Below are 21203 nucleotides of genomic sequence, written 5' to 3' on the forward strand. Positions count from 1 at the left end.
AGGCTTAGGCTACCTGTTGGTGGTGTTGGTTTGCCTGGGAGTGCCATCAGATTGGACAAATCGAAGTTCAAATCTTTGTTTACAAAATCACATACGTCCTTTTGAATAAGTACCCGAGATTGGAAGAAAAGTGATGAGTTTTGGGAAGATTGTCCTTCGGAAAAACACGGAGAATACTATAGACGAATCCAAGTAAAAATAAGAAGAAGACACACGACGGTGTTAACTTTGACAGATCCTACAGCGCAGCAAAGGAAGATCATTTTAAAATGCTTATAATAAATTCTAGACAAATTGTAATTAAAATCTGATTGATGTACGATACGGAAAAAGTTCTCAGGTACTTATTTGGAAGCTTATCTCATTTTTTTTTGTATATTTTCCAAAAATGTATCTATTATAAACTTCGGAACTTTTTCCGTATCATATATCAATCAGATTTTAATTACAATTTGTCTAGAATTTATTATAAGCATTTTAAAATGATCTTCCTATGCTGCGCTGTAGGATCTGTCAAAGTTAACACCGTCGTGTGTCTTTTTCTTATTTTTACTTGGATTCGTCTATAATGTAAGAAATATTTTGTAATTAGTAATAAATTTGATTATATTTAATGGAATAAATTTACAGCATTGGAACTGGTCAAAGAATTCCAGCTGTCAATAAGTGTTCTGCCGTTCCGTGAAAGGCTACACCCAACAAACTCCAATGATTATAAAGTGTCGTATTGCGCAAAATGGAGGAAACAATACGACGTCTGGAGCACTTGGGATATGCAGCGTGCTCTGGAGCGGAAGAAAACGGAAATGGAGCTGCAAATGCGTGCCGAAGAAAAAGAAGAGCAGAGGGCTTGGTAAGCCGAGATGCTTCAGAAGAAGAAGGAGCAGATGGACCGAATGAAAGCGAGTCAGAAGACATTCGAGAGGCAAATGGCGGCCATGGACAAGGAGATGGCGTTTCTTTTAACTTCCAATGGGCAGCCGTCGTCGAAATATGTTGGTGACGATCTACGAGCGGGAAGTTCCAGCAAAATTCAACAAAATATGTTGAATCTGACCCAAAAAAACGTCAAGATGCTGGCAGAAGACGACGAAGACACCGAAGAGGAAGACGAGGATGCCGATGAGGAAGAAGAAGTGGAATCATCGAGCCGGAGCTCCGAGTTATATTTGGAGAAGGGAGCCAAATGGCGCGATTCGCGGAAAATTAAGAAGCGGGTGGTGAAAGAATGCCACGAAGGGATAGGACAACAGCAGACCGGACCGACAAAGGCCCAGCTGGCCGCGAGAAAGGGACTGACATATAAGCTCCCAAAGTTCTCGGGAAAACCAGAGCAGTGATCATTGTTCTACGCGGCCTACAAAGCGTCAAACGATGCCTGTGGCTATATGAACCACGAAAACCTGATGAGGTTGCAGGAAGCGCTCGAAGGTGACGCACTCGAGTTAGTGTCGGGGCAGCTACTACTACCGGAGTCGATCCCGAGGGTCCTAGAGAAGTTGCGTCGTCCGGTTGCCCGGAGCAACTGCTCGAGAGTTTGCTGGATAAGGTCACCAGGTTGGACCCCCTTAAGCCGGACAACCTCCGGAGCTTTGTCCCTTTGGGAATACTGTGAAACAACTATGCGGCCATCTTAAGGCAGCCGATCTGCGGCAGCACCTCGTGAATCCGCTGCTAATTAAATCGTTGGTTGCTAAACTGCCGGATCGGGAAAAGCGCGAGTGGGTCCACTATCGGAGGATCCGAGGAGAGACGACGCTGCGAACGTTGACGGGTTTCCTGATGAACATCGTAGCGGATGCCTGCGAAGCCAACGTAGACGTGGAGTTCAAGCCATCGCATCCTCTAAAAGGAGTTCCCCATGCCGGGAAAAGAAGGTCTAAGGAAAGGGGAGGTCTGTATCTCCACAGCGAAGCCAGCAGTTCCAATGTGACCGCAAACGAGAGACTCCTGAGACCGTGCAACTACTGTCGCGGAACGAGCCATCGGCTGCGACACTGCGCGGAGTTCAAGAAGTTGCGGTACAGCTGTGTCACGTGTGTCTCAACGAACACGGAGGCCAGTGCAAGTTCAAGATCCGCTGCAACATAGGTGAATGCAGGGAGTTCCACAATCCGCTGATGCACCCAGTCGGAAACGTGGTCGTGATGGGTGCTCATATCCGGACAAACTGCACGGTCATGTTCCGCATTATTCCGGTACAGCTTTACTGCGGTGGGAAGTCTGCTATGTATTGGTAATAATTTCGACGAATTTCGGTAAAATTTTTACCGAGATTTCGGTCATCGGTTATCGTTACCGAGATCTCGGCTGTTGGAATCTCAGCAAAAAATTTGCCGAGGTCTACAAAATAATTTAAGTGTGTATGATTAACACGCTGATTTTTTAAGATGGACAAAAACAGGAATTTATCCTGATTTAAAATCATACTGAACGCACCATGGGAGTTGAAATTTTTCTTGAATTCGGAAATTCCGATGAAATCCTCATGTTGTAATGTTTATCAGGTATTAGGATAACTAGAACTCGCACACCTCTTCGATGCATCAGATTACAAAAAATATGGACTCGCGAATATGTCTCAAGAATTTCGAGAAAAATCTGTTATGGTTTAGAATTTTCGAAATATCCCTAGATTCCTAAGAATATTTGAGACCTTCCGTAGCTCTGGAGATACTCAGAATCCAGTTCAGGAATTACAGGGTCAAAATGTATTCTATGTGTTCTTAGAGATGAAAATAACCTCCTAGCCTTTTAATAGCATTATTGTAGAAATTTTAGAATTGTTTTTAGAATCATAGAATCAGTTTACCTTCTAATATTCTTTCGTCAGAACACTGTTTCTGTCCCGGTCGACTGGATGCGAGGTATCTTAGTGAAAATACTAAAAAAAAGTGTATGTGATAACTAGCGAGGCATTATATTGCTGTGTACCGTTCTCAAAGTTGTACATAAAGTTATCCTATTCAGGAGCCGGAAGATTCTGTGTGGACCATATTGCCCCGCTCCGTACCATACTGAAGCAGGTCAACGAGTTCCAAGAGTCCCTTTACTTGATATTCATCGACTACAAAAAAGCTTTCGATTGTCTAAATTACGAGAATATGCGGGGCGCTCTGAGACGCAATGGGATTCTTGATAAAATTATCGGTCTCATCGAGCCACAGTATTTACAAGGCCTTCTCGTGTAGTGCTGCACAGTGGAATCTTGTCCGACCCTATCCAGGTCGTAGATCATGTGAGGCAAGGATGTATTCTATCACTGTTATTGTTCCTCATTGACCGTGAACTTAACCGCTAATGAAACATGACGTGTATCAGTGGAGAACACTCAGCGGCTGCAGGTGTTCATCAACAGATGCCTGCGGTACCAAATTCGTGCCTGGTGGCCTCACAACTGGATCTTAAACAACGAGCTCCATCGTTGTTGTCCCCAGAGACCGATAGCAACAGAAATTTGAGATCGAAAGTAGGGCTGGGTCGGCCACACCTTACGTAGGGGCGGAAACGAAATCTGCAAACAAGCATTAGACTGGAACCCAACGGGACATCACAGCATTATGCCAAGATTCTATGATTATATTCTAATCAGAACCGTAACCTCATTGCCTCATTGTGCATCTCCTTTCGATAGCTCTTTCGTATGACAGTTTGCATGGTCTGCTCGTTTCGAGTCGAGGTGCGCAATGCCACCCCTGTTATCCATGTAGGTATGCCAAAAAAATTCCTAAAAAATCCTAGTACAGTGAACGTTCGCTAACTGTTTTTTTTTCTAGATGGGGCGCTTTTTAGTTGGGGGTTCACTAATTGGGGCGAAACCCAATTAAAAAGCAGCTAAACGTCAGAATGTGATGTCAAAAACGCGTTGACGTTAAGTTTCCGTGTTTGGCGGGATCGATATTTTCTGGCGCGTAAAATTTTCCTTTGTTCAATGCAAAAAGTAAACAACATTGACGCTTGTCAAAACCCCCCAATTAGCGAACGGCATTCGCTAGTTGGGGTGAGGTCATCCCAATTAGCGAACGATCAGAAACAGTCCATCAGAATTTCCAAAACAGAATTTCCAGGGAATTTCCGATGATTTTTTAGTGCGAACTTGCGGTTTATAAGACCATACTTTTTGACCCCGGAACCACCAAACTCGCTTTCAGAAGGAAACCGACCTCAAACCCCAGGCTGCTGGTCTGGAGCCAACGGCAGCCTCTGCGGTGGGTGCGAAAGACCTCTTTTGGTTCCGGTTCTCAGGGCGTGTGACGAGGGAGAGTTCTCGGATTTCAGGATCCTATCATAAAAAAGGGCTACTCACGTTTTAACGGTTTATTTCCTTCTCGGTAGATGTGGGGACTGATGTTTATGGATGGTGAAGACTTCGGTGTCGATGAAATGGAGCGTTGGCGGGGCGTCTTCCGCCGAAGTTCGATTGCGGGGTCTAGGCGTTTTGATTTCGTCTACAGTGGCGATGAAGTGGCAAGGAAGTAGTGCGCCGGCGAGGCGCTTCCGTCGTGGTACGATTACCGCGTCTAGGCGTTCCGGTTTCGTCGATGGGCTTGACGATTACAAGTGCCTCCGGAGTGGTGATTACCATACGGAGATCTCGATTGGCGATCGGTGAGGCTTGGAGAATGGAGTTTGAGAATGTCCGCAGTAGCTACGGGAGATATTTTCGAAGATGGCGTTCCGGCGTGGATAGGTGGCGGTCGAGTTGGATTCACAGCGGGGTAGTGACGGATGGTAGACCGCGGAGGCGGCAATAATAAACTACGGGCCGATGCTTCGGTCTCTGACTGAACCTACGAGGCAGGGGGATGGATCGAGCTCAAACTCGTGCTTTCAACCGGTCCCGATCTGACGATGGCGGCAACAAACGGACACAGCAGCTTAGCTGGAGTTATCACTTCCCTAACTTTTCGTTCCGCCCAGGAGCCCTCGTAGATTGTGGACCGTGGACTGGAGACTGTTCCCGAATTATCACACTTCTTGGACGTAACCGCCCGGGATATGGACGAATCCTGATGATACCGATTTGATGATCTCGACTGTAATGCCGTTCACTCTCCCGATCAGCGAGTAACTTCCCGCCAATATCACCTTCTCCCATTCGCTTTGATTTAGTTTCACGATCTTTCGTGGATCTTTCGCCCACTCAGCCATCCATTTTTGCTGCTCCAATCTGGTGTGCTTAGCGCTTTCATCAACGGCCCAAGCGTATCCATCCAAATTGACCATTGGGGCAGCGGTTTACTGAGAATATATTTCCCTGATTACCCCAAATCATATTTTTTCAATTAAATCAATTTTACCCGCCGGTAACAGGTTGTTCTTTCAAAGCATTTTAAGCAGGAGTTCCTAAAAAAATAAATGAAAACTTCGATGAATTGTCGATTAATTTGGCAATTTGCTCATAATTTCTGAATAATTTTTTGTGCAACTGTCGCATGGAAATTGGTAAAAAAAATTCCAGAAAATCTAAAGTAAACGTTTAAAGCAATATTCTGCTGAAACTATAAAGTTATCGAAATAACTTCCCGAAATGAATGAACTACCGATTAACTTACGGAAGAATTTGACTCGGGTCAAGTACGAGACACCGAAGACGGCCTAACAATTGAGGTCGAAATACGTATCGTGTGAAGATAATGAAACGTAGTGGAATCAAATGGGAAGTACTAAACTCGTTTACACAGTTGAAATTCCAAGCACTTGTGATCATAGAACTCCCAAAGAAGGGAAAATAGGATTTTAGGAACCAGACCACATAGGGGACCACATACACGCTCCGACATATTGTACAATTTTGACTCTACCCCAGGAAATTCTTCAAAATTTAGAAGTGAAAAACTTGTCATGGAAGGAAGAGGAAATTCTCGTTAACTTTCGGAAGAATTTGCCAAATAAATTCAACAGAATCTACGGTAGAAATCAGGAAAAATTGGATTTATTTTTCAATCGAAAATCATTTATGTTTATCTCGGAATTGCTTTGAATTTATTTATTTTTATTTTTATTTTGTTATCCATTATTATTTATTTTTATCCTAGATTGAAATTAAGAGCCACACCTTCTTGATTTCTAATACTAATCTGGATTTCAAAAGAAAAACTTGAGTATCACTAGTGTCAGTGTCCAATCTACGAAGAGCACTGTAAATATGCTATGCTATGCGAAATTGCTTTGAATTTCTAGACAGGATTTCTATGGGGATATCTTCGGAGATTTTTTCAAATAACAATTCTTACTAATTACCAAGCAAAATTCTTCAGGGATTCAACGAGAGATTTTTCCTAATTTTTTGAGAAATGTCTAAAAATAATTCGAAATTCCAACACTTTATCAGGATTGTATGAAGCAATTTCAAAGTTCTTACTGAAAATTCCGTTACGGGATTTTTCCTGAATATGTACAAAAAGTTCTTCTGTAGTTCTTAAGATTTTTTCTTAATTTCTTTGTAAAAACGAGAATTTAAAAAAAATTTAGATGATGTGAAAGTGTCGGTGGCGTAATGACAAAAAACATCTGCAGCGGTGGCGCGGTGCGGCCAAAATTTGATTTCATATCGTATGCAACATTCCGAAATTCTTTGTGGAAATTAAGACTGAATCGCAACCTGTTTTTTCGTTTATTTTTTTATGGAAATAGGTAGGATCTAAAGCTGCGCTTTGCGTTCATTGATTTATTGATGTATATTTTTCACATCGCTGTTGTAATTCACCAAGAGCATTTCGCGTAGAAAACTAAAATAAAAAAAATACACGTGGTTCGAAGCTAACACCCCCTCCCTTCTCTCCATGTAGAACGGTAGTTTGGATAAACTCAAGAGGAAGACCGCAAACAATGGTTCTTTTAAGGACCATGACTTAATATGAATGATTTTCTGGCTGGTAGTGAAAACCTTTCCAGAAATCCTACCAGCAAGTTTATCAAATCTGGATGTCGGATCACGACAGAAGGGTTATGTGTCGGGTCAGAGGGGGAACACCTCGTCGTAGCCGACGCCAGGAGTCTGTGAAAACTCCGCGCCACAATTTGTGCTTTGTAGCGCACGATCTTGTTAGCTTCGTTCCGCTTGAGTTTAAATACCCATCGGGTACCTAATAGCTACTTACTTTTGGGAAGTGAAACCAGTTCCCAGGTGTCGTTTTTCATGTGGGACGCCTTCTCACTATCCATTGCGGCCGTCCAATCATATCGTTCCGTACTTGAAATCGCCTCCTCATACGATACGATACTCGCTTTCGTCGCTTACCGGTTCTCGCAGTGGCTCCTGCTGTCCTAAGAGTCCTGTCCTAACCATCACCCAGTTCCATGATATGACCCTATCGGTGCGAGTGCCAACAAGGGAGAAAGGATATTCTTTGCAATATCCAATGAAGCCAAATTTACTAGCCTTCCCGTCGAATTTTCCACGGTTAACGTCTGGTAAGTGTACGTAAGCATAACATCCATGAACACGAAGATATCACAGCTCGGGTTTTCATCCGCGCCATGTTTCGAAGGGAGTAGAGTCCACCGAAGGAGAGGGAAGCTTATTCTACTGGCATGCCGCGGCCATCACCGTTTCTCTCCAATAACGCTTGGGAAGATCGGCATCCACAAAATTGGTCGGCGCTATGTCCTGAAACTTCTAGCTTCAAGAACTTTCCCATGGAAGTGCGTTTCCTTTCTGTTTCTTCCATGTAATTACTTAATCGATTGTCAATTAATCTGTTTCATTTAAGACAAAATCTTCAGAAATCTTTACGAAGTGTGCCGAAAGGTATATGTTCGCTCCAAAAGCAAACATCCATAGTATTATATGTAGAATAACTTTAATTAACTACTTAATTATTTATTCAAACAAATCTAACCAACTAACTAGTGCACTGCTGGAATAACGCATGCTGAAAGCTCAGTGAAGGGTTAAAACGAAAAATTTGAGTATAAGGGCTTTAAGCATAACTCATCGTGATCAAAAACGCCTCACTCAATTGTTATCTTGTAGTTATGTTCCTAAAATGAAGTTTTCTTATGACCATATAATGAGATTCTCCATCTCTTCGCAAGCTTCAATCGTAAAACCGACAAAAATATAAAGACAGCACATCCAGAGACACCTAACACAAACGGTTGCAACATATTAGACGGAGCTCCATTTTTATGCTTTCTCCTGAGTCCTGTTGGTCGAAGTCATTATTCTACAACCAACATCCTTCCGTTTTTACGAGTGTTTTCCCTTCATACATATTCATTAACCACAGACAGGTTCTGCTCTTATGAACAAACGCCATCATGTGGACGATAGGATGGTTTCGAGATTTTCCGTCGTCATGTTTCCGGCTGTTAAAAAAAATGCTTTCGAATGCATATCTATCTGTTTGTAATTCGGAAAACTTAATTTGTGCCGACTGCCGACGAGATTTACGGTTTTTCGAGCTTATACCCGAAACAAGCGCCCAGAGGAAAGAAATCTTGAAAGGAATAATTTCGTGGCTTGGAGATAAGTGGATCAATATGGGTCACCGTTTTCGAACCCCGAAGAATGTTTCTTTGGTAAGATTTGCCAAGACGGGATGTTGTTGGGAAAATGTGTGATATACTTCATTTCATTCCGACTGTTTGCCCCTCGAGGATTTGAATAAATGTTTGTGTTTTATTTACGAACAAAATATCACATTCCAGTCAGCGGTGGTGCAGTATCCTCGTACAGGCTGGAAACTCAACAATAGCAATATTATTTTGCAAAAATTAAACTGAAATCCGTTATTAATACTTATTCGATGATTCACTGTGTAAAGTTAAATTAATTTTACCACAATGCTATAACCTATCGAAATTAAATAACCAGAGCGGTTGTCTGATTTATATTTATCACCCTACAGAAGTAAGACCCTTACTTACAAACTTACTTAGATACATGCTTTGTATAGAGCCATAGAAAATTATAGATCTAGGAGATTGCTGGTAGAATGAATGTTTTAACGTTGACTTCCTCAGTCTAAATTAAACACGTCACGACTAATTTGGCATACCCCTACGTTTCGGATCCATGTAATTGTTACACACAAAACTGAATGTCTTATTTGGGTATGGGGATTAAAATTTGCTTTTAAAACTAATTATTAATTAGAATTATTCATTTAATTTCATTACAGTGAACTCTGACTTACTCGATATTGAAGAGACCAAAGAGCTTGGGAGGTATTCAGATAGGGAACACATTTATTTTTTTTTTTTCAAAAATATCATAAACTGTAGCATGTAGAAATATGGTTTAGGGTCATTTGGCCAAACGGCATTTGGTCGGATGCAGCGCCGTAGCGTGCGGTTGGCGGGGTTGGCCAATCCAGCGTCCTCCAAGCCACTTACAAAATGATCAGAGAAGGTATGATCCCGACTACAACCATCAATCAATTACTCCTGTAGTTTTTTTTAGCTGCAGAGTTGAATGTATTGACCCAACAACAAGGCAGAAACTACTGATAGATTTACTGCAGAGTTGAATATTTCTGTTCCGACCATCGGCCGACATACTTCAGAGCAGTGATGGGAAATGTCAAAAAAATGTCATGGGGTTGCTATTACTAATTTGCTAATAACTTTTTTCAAAAGTTGTTTACAATTCGGATTTTTTTTAACATGTAATGCTTAAAGGATCCTAGAACTTTGTCAAACAGATCATTGTTCTAAATATAAAGTGTGGGGCATGATAACGAATTTAAAAAAATGTCACGGAATGTCATGACATTCATGTCATTTGACACTAATTCAGCTCCCACGTCGCTAATTTTAGATTTACAGCAATGACCTATTAGACAAATTTTAGTATCCTTTGAGTGCTTTATGTTTATATAAAACATACGATTGTAAATTACTTGTGAAAAAAGTTTTTAACAAATTAGTCCCATGACATCGATATGACATTTCCCGTCACTGAAGTTCAGAGTTGGATTTTAGATCTAAATAAGTCCATAAAAACAGTTTTTTTACTTGAATATTCCAGATATTAGGTAAAATTTCAATGGTTTTCACTGGTTTAATTATATTTGATCAAAGGTTACAGAAATCATGAAAAAATATGCAAATAGATGATTTTGAACCTTTCTTTTAATGAGTATGTGTGGGTAGAGTAATGAATAAAAGAACTTTCAGTAATTTTAATGATCCTTCACTCTTCAGTCTGTTCAAGATCCTTTTTCATATGAAAGTCTAGAAATGCCCTCGACTCTGTTAGGTTCCTTACATATTATGCTTTAACCTGAAGGGCTACTCTATAAATGAATCAATTGTTTGAGAAACTGCACAAGTGCATTTTTCACAATTCCAAGAAAACCACAAAAACTGTTGGTACGGAATCTTCCAATTTCTTCAATACAGATCAATAGTTTTAGGCAAAACTCAAAGACCTGGAGTTTCTCAATCAAACGAAAACAATTTCATACATTTCCGATTTTGTTTTCTGCCGGAGGATTCTGAATATATAAAAATCTCATTTTGTCCACACCATGCCACATATATGCAGTTTCTCAAACAAATAGTTCAAATGTAAATTATTGCAAATTTTGATTTCCTTAGTAAGAAAGTGAGTGAGAATAGGGATAAGTGAGTATTAAGAAACGAAAGTGAGTGCTGAGTTATAAGATGCGTGTAGTAATCAGAGCATAAAATATTCCCTTTCATGAAGCACATTCACTCCGACTTTTGACATTCGTGTTTTGATTATTCAAAACATAGAATGACTTACTCAGTTTACTTCTTCATAAATTCATTCAATTGATTACCACTGAGTATGGTAACTGCGCGCGAAAAAACAAAATTAGCCTTTGGCGCTAAAAATGCCCCTCAATTGAACGTCGGGATTAGATCTACATATTATTATTTTATTATTATTTATTTTCAGATTAAGGCCGAAGTGGCCTGTGCAGTATATACACGGAAACAAATCGATTACTGATTTCATGATTTTAAAATCATGAATTCATGATCTATCTTATTTCATGAAACCATGAATTTGACTCATGATTTCATGATTCAATTCAGTGAAATCATGAGTCAAAGCTACCGGTGCCATGAATGTGAATCATGAAAATGTGAAATCAATGGGACAGGCGTTACCTTTATCTGTCAAACCGTGGATATAAATTTGCGCCGTCCATAATCTTCGGCGGCGGCGTTTTTCTAATTTAAAATATATTCTGTAAGTAATGAGGTTTAATCAACAACTGTATTTTAATAATAATCTATTACATGTAAATTTACAGCGTCCTGGCGGCTTCGCTGCAAGACTCTGGCTAAGTTTGCGTCGAAATGAGATCATTAGTATTTGCTTCTATCGATCGGCGGTGTTGTTTTTTTATGCTGAAGAAGTGTTGACAAATTTGAAAAAACCTCATATTGTGAATTAGGTTTTGTTTTGAATTCAAAAGAACGCGAGTTCGGTATTAAAATGTATACCCTATGTCCCTGTGTAGTTTTATACTGAAATGCAAAGCATGCAAAACATAACAATATCCCATTTATAGCATGTAACATTGAACAGCAATGCACACCTGGTGGATTTATAACTGCTGATTTCAATTTCTGAACGTATTTCATTATCTTAAATATGGGACGAGCTCTTGTTCAAATAAATTGTTCCATTTTCGTAAATTCAATTCATAATTTTAGGTTAAACGTTTCATGATGCTAATGACCCAACTTACGATTCGATGATCGGTTGAATCCACATTTATAAACTAGCCTCCCATTTTCATGAGCGTAAATCATGATTTCAGGTTCAATGACTCATGGTTTTAGGTAAGATGACTCATGGTTTCATGAACTAAATCATTAATCGACTCACGACTCGATGAGAGATGAAACCCGCTTTCATAAGAAACGCTCTCATTTTCATGAATTGGACTCATGATTCCGGTCGAATGACTCATGATTTCAGGTAATATGACTCATGATTTCATGAACCAAATTATGATTGGCCATCGGTAGAAAAACCGTAACGCATCAATGCGTTACGGGAAAACAGATCATAAAACAAATCATGAATTCATGAGTCATAATCATGGTGTATTTTCATAACATGAAAACGCACTATATTCATGAAATCATGAGTCATATTTATGATTTTCGAGAATGGAATTTTACCCGTGTAAGAGTCTTCTCCATGCGGCTCGGTCCATGGCTACACGTCACCAACCACGCAGTCTACGGAGGGTCCGCAAGTCATCTTCCATCTGATCGATCTACCTTGCCTACTGCGCACCTCTCGTTCTTGTGCCCGTCGGATCGTTGTCGAGAACCATTTTCACCGGGTTACTGTCCGACATTCTGGCTACGTGCCCGGTTTACCGCTGACGTCCGATTTTCGCGGTGTGAACGATGGATGGTTCTCCCAATAGCTGATGCAGCTCGTGGTTCATTCGCCTCCTCCACGTACCGTCCGCCATCTGCACCCCACCATAGATGGTACGCAGCACTTTTCTTTCGAAAACTCCAAGTGCGCGTTGGTCCTCCACGAGCATCGTCCAGGACTCGTGTCCGTAGAGGACTACCGGTCTAACGGTCTAATGAGCGTTTTGTAGATTGTCAGTTTGGTATGGCGACGAACTCTATTCGATCGGAGCGTCTTGCGGAGTCCAAAGTACGTACGATTTCTAGCCACTATGCATCTCCGAATTTCCCTGCTGGTATCATTTACGGCAGTTACCAGTGAGCCCAAGTACACGAATTCTTCTACCACCTCGATTTCGGCACCACCGATGCAAACTCGAGGTGGGTGGCTTACATTGTCTTCCCTTGTCTTCTTTCCTATCATGCACTTCGTCTTCGCCGTGTTGATGGCTAGTTCGATCCGCTTAGCTTCCCTCTTCAGTCTGATGTAGGCTTCCTCCATCTTCTCAAAGTTACGTGCCATAATATCTATGTCGTCGACAGCCAAATAGCTGGACGGTCTTATTGAAAATTGTACCACTCGTGTTAGTCCCTGCTCTTCGTATTACCCCTTCCAAAGCGATGTTGATTAGCAGACACGAAAGACCATCACCTTGCCGTAACCCTCTGCGGGTTTCGAAGGGACTCGAGAATGCCCCTGAAACTCGAACTACGCACATCACCCGATCCATCGTCACTTTGATCAACCGTGTCAGTTTATCCGGAAATCCGTGTTCGTGCATTAGCTGCCATAGCTGGCTCCGATCGATTGTATCATATGCGGCTTTGAAGTCGATGAATAGATGATGTGTGGGCACGTTGTATTCGCGGCATTTCTGCAGTACTTGGCGAATGGCGAACACCTGGTTCGTGGTGGAGCGTTCGCCCATAAAACCCGCCTGGTACTGCCCCACGAATTCCCTTGCAATTGGTGCTAGTCGACGGCATAAAATTTGGGAGAGTACCTTGTAGGCGGCATTCAGCAATGTGATTGCGCGGTAGTTGCTACAATCCAGCTTATCGCCCTTTTTGTAGATGGGACACACGACACCTTCCATCCACTCCTGTGGCAAAACTTCCTCCTCCCAAATCTTGGTAATGACCCAGTGCAGCGCTCTAGCCAGTGCCTCACCACCGTGTTCAAATAGCTCTCCTGGTTTAAACTGGACTCCAGGGGCTTTGTTGTTCTTCAGCCGACCAATCTCCTCCTGGATTTCCTGGAGATCCGGAGCCGGAAGTCGCATGTCCAGCGCGCATTCTCCCAGGTCCATCACCATACCGCCATCTTCGTCTGCCACATCGCCATTCAGGTGCTCTTCGTAGTGCTACCGCCACCTTTGGATCACCTCACGCTCGTTCGTAAGAAGGTTCCCGTTTATTAGATCTATGCGTGTATTTATTTAAATCATCAAACATGTGTTCAGTTTTACGATTATTTAATAATTTGTGATATTCAAATAAATACTCACTGACCCATATTCATTCTGAAAATTGACGGTGCAGAGCCGAATATGAATATGTTTAGAAGTGAAGTGACAAAGAAGGCCGATGGGCTTCATAAGAATAAGCGAATATTTAAAGCTCTGGTAGTAACAAGTGAGAAGTGAGTAGTGGCAAGTGAGAAATGAGAATTGAGAGATGAGCAGTGAGACATGATAGTTGCGAAGTGAGAACGAGGAAAAGAGTTGTGAGGAAAATAAAAGCAAGAGGTGAGAAGTAAGAGACGATAATTGTGAAGTGAGAAGTTAATAGTGGGATGAAAGACAGAAATAAAAGGAAAGACAGAAGAAGAAAAAAGGAAATGGGAAGAATAAGAATGAAAGAAAGAAGATGGAAAGATAAATAACAAGGTTGAAAGAAAAAGGAAAGAAGAGGAAGAATAAAGTAAAGAAAGAAGAAGAAAGCTGGAAATGAGGATGAATTTCACAATTTACAATACTAACAACTCACTTCTCATTTGTCACGCCTCACTTCTCATTTCTCACTCATTGGTCCACACTTCTCATTCTATATTCTCTAGTCACACTTTTCACCACTCACTTCTTATTTCTTACTTCTCACTTTTCAGCTCTCATGTCTTACTTCTCACTTTTCACTCATCCCCGTTTTTACTTCTCACTTTTCTTCCCCCTTCAACTTTTCAATTCTCTCTCCCAAACAAACAAACATAGGGTAAATTATGTATTTTGGACATCTGAATGTATTTTGGACTTTTGGCTATATTTTGCGTGTTTTTCTACGTACACGCTTAAAATCAATAACACAGAGATGTGTTTGCATCACACAAAAAGGACCTAATGCAGAACATAACCTAGATGAGCGACAGTTACACAGGCACAAAAATGCCTCGTACGGTCGTGATAACGGTCCTTTTCAACATGTAAACGTTTGTACAGATTCCTTGTTTCATGAGGAACCAAATACTGTTGAAAATATTGAAATCCAAGCTTCAATAAAACCACACGAGCTATTTTTGTGGCTGTGTAACTATCGCTCATCTAGGGGATGTTCCGCATTAGGTCCGTTTTGTGTGATGCAAACACATCTCTGTGTTATTGATTTTAAGCGTGTAGCTTCCTTTAAGTAATTAGGAATAATGTGTCTCTTTAACCTCTTTCATAATCACGTTTCTGACCATATTTTCGTATTAAATTAGAGAAAATATAACCAAAAGTCCAAAATATATGATAATGGATCGACTGTAATTTAGAAATTTCGGGATTTTCTTGGCATACAGTCTTAATTCCAGAGTCAAAACAGGGTTTTACTACTGTCCGACGTTTCGGCCGACGTTTATACAATTGCCGAAACGTCGGACAGTAGTAAAACCCTGTTTTGACTCTGGAATTAAGACTGCATGCCAAGAAAATCCCGTAATGTCCAAAAGTTTAGGTTAATTTATTCAACCTTCTTCAAAAGGTTAGCAGTTTGTATTCTTGTTTGAAGAAGGCTAAAAAAATACTTAAAACGTCGTATGTAGGAGTAACAAAGTATTTGCTACTTATTAAGACTGCTATCGCCGAAAGAAATCAATCTTAACATTTTATTCCTGTGAATCTTTTTAAAAATAACATCCTTGGAAGAACATTTAATTCTGCAAATTTCATCGCTGTAACTGACTTTGAGTCGATACTACTGTTTCTGCTCTTTCTGACTTAATACAAGAAAAATCTTTTGCAACACCATCTTTTCGGTTCAGTTAGCAGAAAATATTCTGAGCCATTTTTTTCCAAATGATCATATGACCTTATGCATTATATTATTTTCCACTATAAGTTTTCACGCAAATAACGATAGCATGTTTAAAAAGTGTTTTTTAAGCCAGGTGAGGTGATCATGCCAGCAGTGTTGAATAGAAATCGAATAAATCTGCATTCCGAGCCTTGCTTTCATGCTTTCCTAATAATTGAGTTTTCTGAAACCTTTTCTTCGACAACATTGGAGCTTATAAAAAAAATGATTTCGTTCAATAGTTTCCGTAGCTTAAAGTACGTTGACATGACCGGCGGTGGTCAGCGTGTTTTCTGGAGTTAAAAATACAGCAATTTTCCAGTTGAATTTCGCAGAACCCTAACTTATTTTTAAGAGTAAAAGCATTCTTCTTACGGAGCAGAATAATGCAAAATAGGGGAACGGTTCGGCATTTCATCCCATATCTCCTATTTCCATCCCATAAAAAACAAAGCAATGAAAAGGAATTTGGTTGGTTTCATATTTTTGTGACTTTTTTCACCGGTGAGCAAGCGTGTTAGCAAAAAAAGTGACGAGATTGATGCTGTATTTCTTTGTTTTGCGAGGAGATGGATATAAGTTCAGTGAGATGGAAAACGAAACAGTTCCCCTAGTTCTTACATGAATTTCAACATTAGGCTCGTTTAAATTAGCGAAGAAAAAGCACACATTTGCTATTTTCATAGCCCGGGTCAATAACACGGAAGTATGTTTGCTGTTGGGCTTGGCCTACATAATATTGATGAAGTGATTAATTTCATTAATCATGATGATAACACGGTTCATGCTTTATATACGAAAACATAATGGAGCAAACTTAACAGAATCCCCGAATTCAACGAAAAAAATGGCACAACGAAAAGCTTATCTTGTCATATAACGCCTAACAATGGGCCACATGTAGTGTATTCTCTAAAATCCTTCGCACTTTGGGAATCACTGTTCTAAGTTCTCCAAATCATTCTGGAGTTCAGACGAATTGGTCCACCATGACAACTGGACTCGATACATAGCCAATAGCAATCTATGATCTTCATATAGCCGCATTGAAGCCATGCGCATGATTTGCAATTCAGATATGTCACACCGTAACTGTGAGTTCAGGGACGTCGTACAAAGTAGTTCAATGTCTAGGAACAAGTCCTCCTTGCAAGTCATCCTCGAGCATTGTCCATGTTTCATGTCCGTAGAGGACAACCGGTCTTATTAACGCCTTGTACATGACACATTTGGTGCGGTGGCGAATCTTTTTTGACCGCAGTTTCTTCTGGAGCTCGTAGTAGGCCCGACTTCCACAGATGATGCGCCTTCGTATTTCACGACTAACATTGTTTTCAGCCGTTGGCAAGGATCCGAGGTAGACGAATTCCTCGACCACCTCGAAAGTATCCCCTTCTATCGTAACACTGCTTCCAAGGCGGGTCCTGCTATCCACAAGCTATGTGGGACCACATGGGGGTTGAAAATCTTCAAAAACATAACCACGTGGTTTCTGGATGGCGTTATTGACTGAAGCGTAGGTGCTAGTCTTTCAATTCAGGCAGCGCATGATTTCAACAATACCTAGTCGAGTTTCCTAGTTTGCAGCATGATTTTAAACTTTACGACAGCTGACCCAGCCCTAATGGATCGAAGCAACAGGGTGTTTTGTTTTGGGAAGTATAATCATCTTCGCCCTCCTTATCCGTGCGGTAAGACGCGCGGCTACAAAGTAAGACCATGCTGAGGGTGGCTGGGTTCGATTCCTTTTAGAAAACGGGCCGTGATCCGTATTACGTATATCAGAAATAAATAGTTTAGTCTCCATACCTCCACTATGGCAGGATGGTTAGAAAGCAATCCGGTCTTGTTTTATTACAAAAATACACAACGTAGGGACATACCGATCCGTGCGCGATCAATATTGTTATCGTCTTTTATATCAATTATGTCCATATCTCGTTTTGCTATCTTATCAAGATTTTATATAATTGAGGTATTTTCGTCTACTCGGGATATCCTAAAGTGATCGATTTTCATTCGGCTTTTGGTGCATTAATTCTAAATGTCACGAATGTTTCCTATGCACTGAACATGGTTATCGTTCATCGGATTATCTTAAGAAAGAAGTAGGGTGAGTGTACCAATCGTCGCCATAATTTAGAACAACTATATGTGAAAGACAGTCCCGTAACACGGTAGATCACTTTGACGTAGTGTGTTGCGGTGTAATGGAACGTACACACGGTCAAGCAGTTCGACCAACATTGACTCCACCTCCCGTTTATTCAAACATTCATCAATTTTATCAACACCGACACGAACAATCAATTTATTCGACCAACAATATCACACACGAACGACCGAAGCACCAACTCGAGCACCAACCATCAAAAATATATGGGGGTTTGTGCAACTTCACTACAAATGCTCAAACATGTTCGGCGAACCTTGACTCCACCCCGACAACTCAAACCAAAAATCAAACCGTTTTAATTTTTTTCCAACCGAGCCGCCAACTGTCAAATGGTTGTTCGAACAACTTCACACGTTCCAACAAAGCAGCAACCGAAGCGTTTTCTTGGGGTGGAGTCAATGTTCGTCGAACTGCTTGACTGGTGTGTACGTAGCATAAGATCTACCAAACAGAGCCCTAGTTTAATCCATTTTTCTAGCTAGGGCAATAAGTTGTGGTAATTAAGGATTCGTCGTGACCGCATCGTGCTTTCGTGCTGTGCGGTTCTTTCTCTCTTTGCGGAAGGAAGTTTTTAATACTACCCGAAGCTATTTTAATTTCAACGGTGCTTCTTAGCGCTATTTGTACCCACTGATCCCGTTACGATCTTTGCAAGGACCCGTGCCTTCGTTTTACGTTGGACCCGTTTGCGGAAGTAAAATTCCGACAAGCGGTGGTAATCCTGCAGGGACACCGTTCTGGGAAAAAACCTCTTAGAAGGTCACGTCTCCACGCTCAGCAATGAGTATTAATAAAAACAAGAGGAAGGGGGAGTCTTTGAATTCTCCACTTCCTTCTAAGAAACAAGGTTTCAAGACCGTCCTGCCCAAGCGCGGAAAAAACAGAAGGAAGCTGGAGACTTCAGATATTCTTTCTAAATCTAATGTTGACAATGTTTCTTCTCCTATCGAACTGAGCAATCAGTTCGATTTGATTAATGATGAAATTGAGCAAATCGAATCTACCTTTAGCCCAGGTGATTCGATTCATGCGAAGAAACAAAGGATTCCGCCAATTGTGGTATCTGTTGCAGAGTTTACTGGCTTCCGGAATGAAATCTTGAGTAACCTTCAGGGGATCAAGGTTTCATTTCAGATTGCTAGGAAGGGTGACTGCCGCGTTTTGCCGGGATCCTTTGACGATCGCAAACGTCTTCTTCACTATTTAACTAAGAAGCGCCATAAATTCTTCACATACGACGACAAAACTGAGCGATTGTTCAAAGTCGTCTTGAAAGGTCTCCCCAGTGATGACAAATCACTGGATGAGATTAAAATTGAATTGAAATTTCTCAATTACTTGGATTTTCACCAGTCCAAGTAATTAAGATGAAAAAGAAATCCCACCCTGGTACTTCCCAGAGGGGCATTTCTCAAGAATTTTATTTAGTTCATTTTAACAAAAGTGAACTAAATAATATGAAAAGTTGGAAAAGGCCTGTATTATGTCTCATGTCCGTGTTACATGGGAACATTTCCGCAGGCCTGGGGAAATTTCAAAACCCTACCCAGTGCCGTAAGTGCCAAAAGTGGGGTCATGGAACCAAACATTGTCACATGGATGCTAAATGCATGATTTGTGGTGGAACCTCTCACGTCAAGGACGCATGTCCTGTGAGAGAAGATTCCAATAAATTTAAGTGCGCAAACTGTGGGGCAATCATAAATCCAATTTCTGGGAATGCCCTTCACGCAAAAAGTTTTGAATTCCCGTGCAAAATTGATGACGGAAATTCCAATCGGATCCCAGATTCGACGGGTGAAATTTTTCCAACGCTCAAATTTCGAAACCAGTTACCGGTCGAGCAATTCATACCCACCACAATTCACAAACAAATTTTGCCGCTCGTCAATGGGTAGCAAGCTTCAGTAAATTCCAATTTTCCAATGTACCTACGTATGCAAACATCGCTGCTGGTAGACCAAATTTCTCTTCTCAAAATGAGGTTTATACCCATGTCCCAACGGAAAATAACGGTCATGTTGCCGATTCAGGTAGCATGACTGCTTCCGACTTTGATTTTTAACTGAACAATTGCATCACATGATTGATGCAATGTTCAAAGCAAATACCATTCCTGAAGCTGTTCAGGTTGGTATAAAGTACACACAAAAAATTGTTATCGGACTCCGTTTCAATGGATCCAAATAATTGTGTGAAAGTTCTAAATTGGAACGCCCGCTCTTTAAAGGGTAAAGAAGATGAATTATTCAACTTCCTTTCAGTTCATAATGTTCATATTGCCATTATAACTGAAACGTATTTGAAACCAGGACTCTCCATTAAAAGAGATTCAAACTATTTTATCTACAGAAATGATCGTCTTGACAGCGCCTGTGGTGGGGTCGCCATTGTCATTAATAGACGTATCAAACATAAATTATTTTCTTCGTTTGAAACCAAAGTTTTTGAAACCTTGGGAGTTTCTGTTGAAACAAATTTTGGACAATTTTTCTTCATTGCAGCCTACTAGCCTTTTCAATGAAATGGGCAGCAAAAGAATTGGTTGAAAGCTGATCTTCAAATTCTGACTCGCAACAAATCAAAATTCTTCGTAATTGGTGACTTCAATGCCAAACACCGTTCATGGAATAATGCTCAAAGCAATTCCAATGGTAAAATTTTATTTGAAGATTGTTCTGCGGGATATTATACTATTCAATATCCCAATGGACCAACTTGTTTTTCTTCCAGTCGAAATCCTTTTACAATTGATTTAGTTTTAACGGATTCAAGTCAGCTGTGTGGCCAATTGGTAACTCATGCTGACTTTGACTCTGATCACCTTCCTGTGACATTTGAAATCTCACAAGAAGCCATTTATAATCCAATCAGCTCTACTTTTAATTATCATAGAGCTGATTGGGATTTATATAAAACGTATATCGATAGGAATTTTGATGTTGATATTCCTCTAGATACCAAAAGTGATATTGATAATGCTCTCGTATCTTTGACAAATTTAATTGTCGAAGCCAGAGGCATTGCAATTCCGAAATGTGAAGTTAAATTCAACTCCATTATTATTGACGACGATCTTCAGCTACTGATCCGTCTTAAAAATGTGAGAAGAAGGCAATACCAAAAGAACTCGCGATCCCGCGTTGAAAGTTATTTGGCGAGATTTGCAAAATGAAATTAAAAACATTTCGCTATTCTGAGAAATACCAACTTTGAGAATAATGTCTCGAAGTTGGATCCCAGTTCGAAACCCTTTTGAAATTAACAAAAATTCTTAAAAAACCTCAAAAGCCAATTCCAGCGCTTAAAGAGGGAAATAAAATTTTATTAACAAATGGCGAAAAGGCTCAAAAACAAAGAGTGCCCATAATTTTAGTCTAGGTCTCACTAGTCCAAT

This window comes from Armigeres subalbatus, chromosome 2 (genome assembly GCF_024139115.2).
Source record: "Armigeres subalbatus isolate Guangzhou_Male chromosome 2, GZ_Asu_2, whole genome shotgun sequence".
In the NCBI taxonomy this organism is placed as follows: domain Eukaryota; kingdom Metazoa; phylum Arthropoda; class Insecta; order Diptera; family Culicidae; genus Armigeres; species Armigeres subalbatus.